The sequence below is a fragment of the Heptranchias perlo genome, chromosome 13, assembly GCF_035084215.1.
Source record: "Heptranchias perlo isolate sHepPer1 chromosome 13, sHepPer1.hap1, whole genome shotgun sequence".
NCBI classification, from domain to species: Eukaryota; Metazoa; Chordata; class Chondrichthyes; order Hexanchiformes; family Hexanchidae; genus Heptranchias; species Heptranchias perlo.
Genome location: NC_090337.1, coordinates 61,017,682 through 61,025,381, shown reverse-complemented (window position 1 = coordinate 61,025,381; position 7,700 = coordinate 61,017,682). Strand labels below are relative to the sequence as shown.

Genomic DNA, 7,700 nt, shown 5'->3' with positions numbered 1-7,700 from the left:
CATTTCCTGTGGAGTACTGGTTCCCTTTGTATTCTCACAGACGCAAGGCTTCGCTTTTTAGCCCCGCACATAAAGCATTGCAGGCTGGGATACATGACTATGACTTGGTCTAGAAATCGTATTTCTTACATCTACCACAACAGAACCCCAAGAACATGCCTTAAAAACCCAAATTTGCTGCAGCTGGTCAACGAACGGTGCCCGCCGTTAGTTAGATTTGCACTTGCCCGTTTAATTTCCATGAGTCCTTGCACTGGAAGATGCTGGAAATGTGAGATGGAAACAGCGCGGTGCCCTCTACAGGGCATCTGGGATCTGTGTGAACAGGTCAAGCAATGGTCTATCTCCTTAACCAATCAGATTGAAAGATTGTGAAATGAATGATTCTGAACCAGGAAGTGTAAGTTAGAATAATGAATTCAATGTCATATCAGGCACAGAAAGAGAAATAAAGGGGGTGATTTTAAACCCCAAAAAACGGGTGGGTTGGGGGTGGGTGTGAGTTGAAATTAGTTGTTTTTTTTGGGTCGCAACCACAAAATTTTCAGACTTTGCATTCCCAGTGGGAAGCCTGTACTTTTACACACCGACATTAAACCCGGAAATAAAGCCGGGTTGCGGTTGCAACCCAAAAAAACAACTATTTTCAACTCCCACCCGCCCCCAACCCACCCGTTCTTGGGGTTTAAAATCACCTCCAAAGAGAGAGAAAGAAAGGTTCGATTAAGAGAGAGAGAAAAGCGACAGAAAGGAAAAGCTTCTGTAATTTAATTTTTTTCCTTAAAATCTGCAACAACAATTAAAAGCTGAAGGAAGAGACTCCACACCAGTAATAGTTAATTTTCAGTGCCAGAGTGGTTGGTCGGCAGTAATTAACACTTACCACACCGTTAAAAAGGGTACTTAGACCGAAATGGATAAGCCCTAACTTACTTTGGTGAGTTTAGTCCGTATCTCCCGCATAAACACAGCAACTTCACGCCATTCAATGCATTTCAATGGTGAGTCAGACAGTGAGATACCGTTTTCACAAAGCTAACAGTGGAGCGGCGCATCTCAGGCAGCAACATCCGGATTTTCACATTTCACTGTGCATCTGCCCTCGCCTGAAGTTGCTGTGCGATTTGAGCATAAATAACTGAGAGCGTTGTTAGCCTCCCCCTTATTTTGACTGCAAATTCTGGGCCAATGTTTAAAGTAACTCGATCACAATAGAACCCCAACAACATGTCTTAAAAACACAACTTCAGAGTAAGGTTTGCTCCAATCTGCAGTAAAGTAACATTTTTATTCACATGCCAGAGTTTCTTGGTTTTTCAAACCAAGGTGACTTGGTGTCAAATCACTATTTGTCGTTTAATTTGGAGCAATTCCATCAATTTTTTTTTATTTGGGCCGAGATTTCCCAGTCCCAAGAGAAAATATTCTGATCAGAGCCTGAAATTCCTGGTGTCCATTTCGGCCACTGGAAGTGGGGCAGATTGGGCCTGGCATCCGCCTGTGACTAATGACCCAGACCCAGGGACGCACATGTTGCTATAATTGGGGCAGGCAGCCCACGTCTGTACAGGTGTATTAGAGATGTCTATCAAGATAGCTGGCAGGAAAATCGGATGCCCCATCCCACTTTGATGGCAGGGACAGAGGCCCAGCAAGGGCCGAAGAGAAAATGTTGTAGAGATTTTGAAAAGCTCCCAAGGGAGCAAATGGCCATTTTAGTGTTGTCTTGGAGCCTTTACTAGGTCTACAATAGAACTCAGTTCAGCTCTCGGCTGGTGAGAATTCTGATGGGCCTAATGAAGATGTAACAGATGGAATTTCCAGGTTCTATCCCAAACTGTTCCCCCAAATTGGACAAACTGTCCACTTAATGTTCTCTCGGTCCCCAAAATTTCAAGTCAAAAGTGACTCTGAACTCTGAACTCTTCCCAGATTGAATTAAACTTCTGTATGTAGTTAGACAATACATCTGAAAGAGATAATCCATTGATGATCCACTTCCAGGAATTATTTTCTTTTTGTTGTTAGAATTCATATAGTTGCAGGGATGTGCTCCATATATAGCTGAGAAGAAGCTCCTTCTCCCAGGGAACATAGTAATTTTCCCAGCTTGGATATGGGATTGGATAGAACCACCTTGCAATCCATAAAGAGATAGCATTGCATTCTTTTCCAGTGAAGTCAGCCAATTATCAGTTCAGGGCCTTGTTGACCCCAAATGTGTCCAATATAATGGGCCACAAAATCTTCCATGCACTTGCACATAAAAGGTTGGCTTTCATAAAATCCAATTGCTCCATTACTGGCATAGTCTACAGGTTCTCCACAGGTAAAATTGGCAAACGGCAAAAGCTTGGGAATGAAAAACCGAAAGACAGAGTATTATTTAAATGTGATAGATTGGGGAAAGTTGATGTACAAAGGGACCTGGGTGTCCTTGTACACCAGTCACTGAAAGCAAACATGCAGGTGCAGCAAGCAGTTAGGAAGGCAAATGGTATGTTGGTCTTCATTGCAAGAGGATTTGAATATAGGAGCAGTTATACAGGGCCTTGGTGAGACCACACCTGGAGTATTGTGTGCAGTTTTGGTCTCCTTACCTAAGAAAAGATATACTTGCCATAGAGGGAGTGCAGCGAAGGTTCACCAGACTGTCCCTGGGATGGCAGGACTGACATATGAGGAGAGGTTGGGTCGACTCGGCCTGTTTTCACTCAAGTTTAGAAGAATGAGAGGGGATCTCATTGAAACATATAAAATTCGGACAGGGCTGGACAGACTGGATGCAGGGAGGATGTTTCGCCTGGCTGGGGTGTCCAGAACGAGGGGTCACAGTCCCAGGATATGGGGTTGGACATTTAGCACTGAGATGAGGAGAAATTTCGTCACTCAGAGGGTGGCGAACCTGTGGAATTCTCTACCACAGAAGGCTGTGGAGGCCAAGTCACTGAATATATTTATGAAGGAGTTAGATAGATTTCCAGACACAAAAGTCATCAAGGGGTATGGGGAGATAGCGGGATTATGGTATTGAGATAGAGGATCAGCCATGATCATATTGAATGATGGAACGGCTCGAAGGGCCGAATGGCCTACTCCTGCTCCTATTTTCTATGTTTCCGTGTTTCTATGCTTCATTGATATAATGTCGGTATCCAGGTAGATGCCACCTTATTTCCATAGCAGTGCTAACCTGCAGCCATCAGCAAGCACATGGATCAAAAATCTTTCCAAATCTGGATTTACCTGTGTTATAATGGACAGAGTAAAATGTAATCTATAATGTTCATTTTCACCATATTTAAAATGATTTCTTCTCCAGTCTTTGTTGCCCCTCCTTAATCTAAAGACCATTTCTCAGCCAATAAACCCAGTTTGCAGGGGCTCCAGGTATCTCCCAAAGTCATTCAATAACCAGGGTTGTAAGAGGGTTTGAATTGATTTGTTCCCCAATGGTCTCGCGCTGCATCATTATGGGTATAAATCTGTGCCTTTCTGCTACATGACACAACAGGTGATAACGAAAGTGTTTTGAAGGAATAACAAACCAAAAATATTCAAATGAAGAAAATCAGAAATATTCAAAGCATTCGATCTTTTTAAACTTCAAAGATAGTGCAATTTCTGCAATATGGAAAAGTTAACACTGGTACTTCCAATTAACAATTGGCCTCTCGCCAATTCTTTAAACTTGTTTCACACCAAAAAGGAGATTTTCATAAGCAAACTAAGTCTCATATCAAGCAAAACTTTGTGCATATCGTGAATAGAATAGCATGCTACAAGGCTAACAACTTCCCTTTAATTACAATCCTCAGTTTTACCTTTTGATTTTCAAAAACTGCAAATTGGGACTCCAAAACCAACGATGAACCACATTGCTTAAGAAAATCCAATATTCACCACCACTCATTCATTCACAAACGGAAATGTCCACCGTACAGCCCAGAAATAGTAAACAACAAAACCACTTTCACTTCTCAGAGAATATTGCTTCCATTCTCATCATTTTCATATTTATATGGTACAGAAACTGCTGTTTTAAAAAAAATTACAGTCAAACAACTCATTAAAATTATTTCTGATAATTGGTTACCTTTTGATACCAGTCTTTCAAAGGAGTGTCTTCAAACAGTGCAAAGACAGTCAAGGGTAAAAGGACGACATTACTCATTGAGGAAAGCAAAGGGATGCCTGCATACTCAGGGTGTGGATACTGTGTTAAATTGCCACTGAATCCCTTCACGAAGTAATAAATACGTTTGTCTGGGTTTAAACGAGCAGCAGACTCCACTGAACACACCGCCAATGGTGTCGGCTCCACTTTATCAGTCGTCTCCACAAATATAATCCCAGATTTCGTGGTTGGATTTGAAAGATTTGGGTCAGCTTTATTTTTCATCTGGGATATTTCGAAGATGTAGTTTTGAATATACTGATAGGTGCCTGTCTTACAGTATATGTACAGCACACTACAAAATGCAATCGTGAGGATAAACAGACACCCCTTGTACTGGTAAAGCATGGTGTGGAGCTGAGATATTTCTTCAAGGGGTCCTGTGAAACATAAAGATGAAGGAACATTTCTTGAATAATGAACTAAATACACTGCTATTGATGATTGTACTGAAGTTAATCAGGGTTTATTTATTTTCAAAAAAAATTTAACAACCATGTCATTGTTGGTAGCAGAAATGCTGGTAAATCCTATTGTTCCAACACATATATATAGTTCATGCAAGCTAAAAAGATTAAAGTTCAGAAACAAAAGAAACTGAAATGAATCCGACAAACATTCGGCGCTAAAATGTGCAGTAGATGCCCTGCTTCATATGATTTATGTTATAGATGTGCACATTTGTAACAAATAATGTAGAGAAAGGAGTGTCTATGGATACTATCTATATGGACTGCCAGAAGGCATTCAATAAAGTTCAGCACAACAGATTATTGGCTAAAATGAGATTGCACGGAATTGGAGAGAGCCTTTTGACTAGGGTTGGAAATTGATTTCGAGTTGGGAGATAGAGAGTGGGGATAAAGGGTCGGTAGTCAGATTGGTGAAAAGTGGTGTTCCCCAGGGATCTGTTCTCGGGCTTCAGCGTATCACCATTTTTATTAATGACTTGGATGAATGAATAGAGAGTTGTATATCCAAGTTTGTAGGTGATACTAAATTAGAAGGGACAGTTAGTCGTGCAGACGGGATCAGGAAGTTGCAAAGGGACATAGACAGATTAAGTGAGTGGGCAAAACTATGGCAGATCGAGTTCAATGTGGACAAGTGCGAGGTCATCCACTTTGGATCTCAGAAAGATAAATCGGAGTATTTTCCAAATGGTGAGAAACTATGAACTGTAGAGGAGCAAAGGGATTTGTGAGTCCAAGTACACAAATCATTTAAAGCCGGTAGAGGGGTTCAAAAATCAAGGCTAATAGAGTGTTGGCCTTTATCTGAAGGGGTCTGGATTAAACAGGGAGCAAGTTATGTTTCAGTTGTATATTGCATTGGACAGACTCCATCTGGAGTATTGCGTTCAGTTTTGGGCACCGCACGTCACAAAGGATATTTCGGCCTTGGAGAGGGTACAATGCAGATTCACCAGAATGATACCAAGGCTTAGAGGGCTCAAGGTAGTGAATGGCCTACTCCTGTTCCTATGAAACAGAGCTTGGGTATGAATAATTCATTTGGCTGTTGAGAACCAAACGTGCAAAAGGGAAAAGTGATGCAGGGCTAATTCCTCAGGAGCTGGTGAGAGTAATGCTGTTAATAAATAAGGCAATAATGGCTGGCTGTTGGTGCAACCCAGATGTGTTGGGGATGAATGCAGTCCCAGTTTCCTCTTTCCAAAACTTTTTTTTGTTGACTGTCCATCTAAACAGTCAGTTATTATACATATGGCTGCTTACATTAGGTACAAGTGGATAAACATGGACATGTCACTCAAGATCACGAGATAGGTTTTTATCTTTAAAATTAAAACCATGAGACAATATTAAAAACATAATATTTGAGGAATAGAAGGAATTACTTATTCATAGTAGAGTGGTAATCCCACCTAGGAGATAAGAGAGCGCTCGAAAATCAGTCAAAGTATCCAGGGTAGCTTCCCGGCAGAAATGACTGAAATTTCACGAAAAGATAAAGGAAAATTCCGAACTAACACTCCAGGTCTCATGGAAGGATCGCATCGTGCATCCCGAGAATGGAGTGAGAAAAGGAAAAAGACCAATGAAAGCCTATTGGAAGGACGTGTTCCAAATGATATAACTATTCGATGAAAGGACGGAAAAACCTTAGGAAAGATGCCTAGGGGAACGAAAGTAAAGAATAGTAATAGGAAATAAGCCAATTGTTTAATATACTGTATCATAGAATAACAAAATCATAGAAAATTTACAGCACAGAAGGAGGCCATTCAGCCCATCGTGTCTGCGCCTGCCGAAAATGAGCCACCCAGCCTAATACCACTTTCCAGCACTTGGTCTGTAGCTTTGTAGGTTATGGAACTTCAGATGCATATCCAAGTACTTTTTAAATGTGATGAGGGTTTCTGCCTCTACCACCCTTTCAGGCAGTGAGTTTCAGACACCCACCACCCACTGAGTGAAAAACATTTTCCTCAGCTCCCCTCTAATCCTTCTACCAATAATTTTAAACCTCTGCCCCCTGGTTATTGAACTCTCTGCTAAGGGAAATAGGTCCTTCCTATCCACTCTATCTCGGCTCCTCATAATTTTGTACACCTCAATTAAATCACCCCTCAGCCTCCTTTGTTCCAAAGAAAATAACCCCAGCCTATCCAATCTTTCCTCAGAGCGAAAATTCTCCAGTCTTGATAACATCCTCGTAAATCTCCTCTGTACTTTCTCCAGTGCAATTACATCCTTCCTGTAATGTGGTGACCAGAACTGAACGCAGTACGCAAGCTGTGGCCAAACCAATGTTTCATCCTTTCCAGCATAATCTCCTGGCTCTTATATTCTATGCCTCAGCTAAAAAAGGAAAGTATCCTGTATGCCTTTTTAACCACCTTATCTACCTGTCCTGCTCCCTTCAGGAATCTGTGGACATGCACTCCAAGGTCCCTTTGTTCCTCTGCACCTCTCAGCATCCTCCCATTTATTGTGTACTCCCTTGCCATGTTTGCCCTCCCCAAATGCATCACCTCACACTTCTCTGGATTCAATTCCATTTGCCATTTTACTGCCCACCTGACCAGTCCATTAATATCTTCCTGCAGTCTACTGCTTTCCTCCTCAATATCAAACACACAGCCAATTTTTGTATCATCTGCAAGCTTCTTCATCATTCCCTCTACATTTAAGCCCAAATCATTAATATATGCCACAAAAAACAAGGAACCTAGTACCGAACCCTGTGGAACCCCACTGGAAACAGCCTTCCAGTCACAAAAACACCCGTCGACCATTACTCTTTGCTTCTTGCCACAGGCAATTTTGGATCCAACTTGCCACTTTCCCTTGGATCCCATGGGCTTGTACTTTTTTGACCTTTTCAATAGCCTTGCTAAAATCCATGTAGACGACGTCAAATGCGCTCCCCTCATCGACCCTCCCTTACCGCCTCAAAAAATTCAACCAAGTTTGCCAGACACGACCTTCCCTTAACAAATCCATGCTGACAGTCATTGATTACTCTGCGCCTTTCTAAGTGATGGTTTATCCTGTCCCTC

General features: G+C 41.7%; 1 pseudogene; it reads right to left on the bottom strand.

Moving 5' to 3' along the window:
- Positions 1-1,867: 1,867 nt before the first annotated feature.
- LOC137331163 (alpha-1,4-N-acetylglucosaminyltransferase-like) lies at positions 1,868-4,525 on the bottom strand (annotated as a pseudogene).
- Between the last annotated feature and the right edge of the window lie 3,175 nt (positions 4,526-7,700).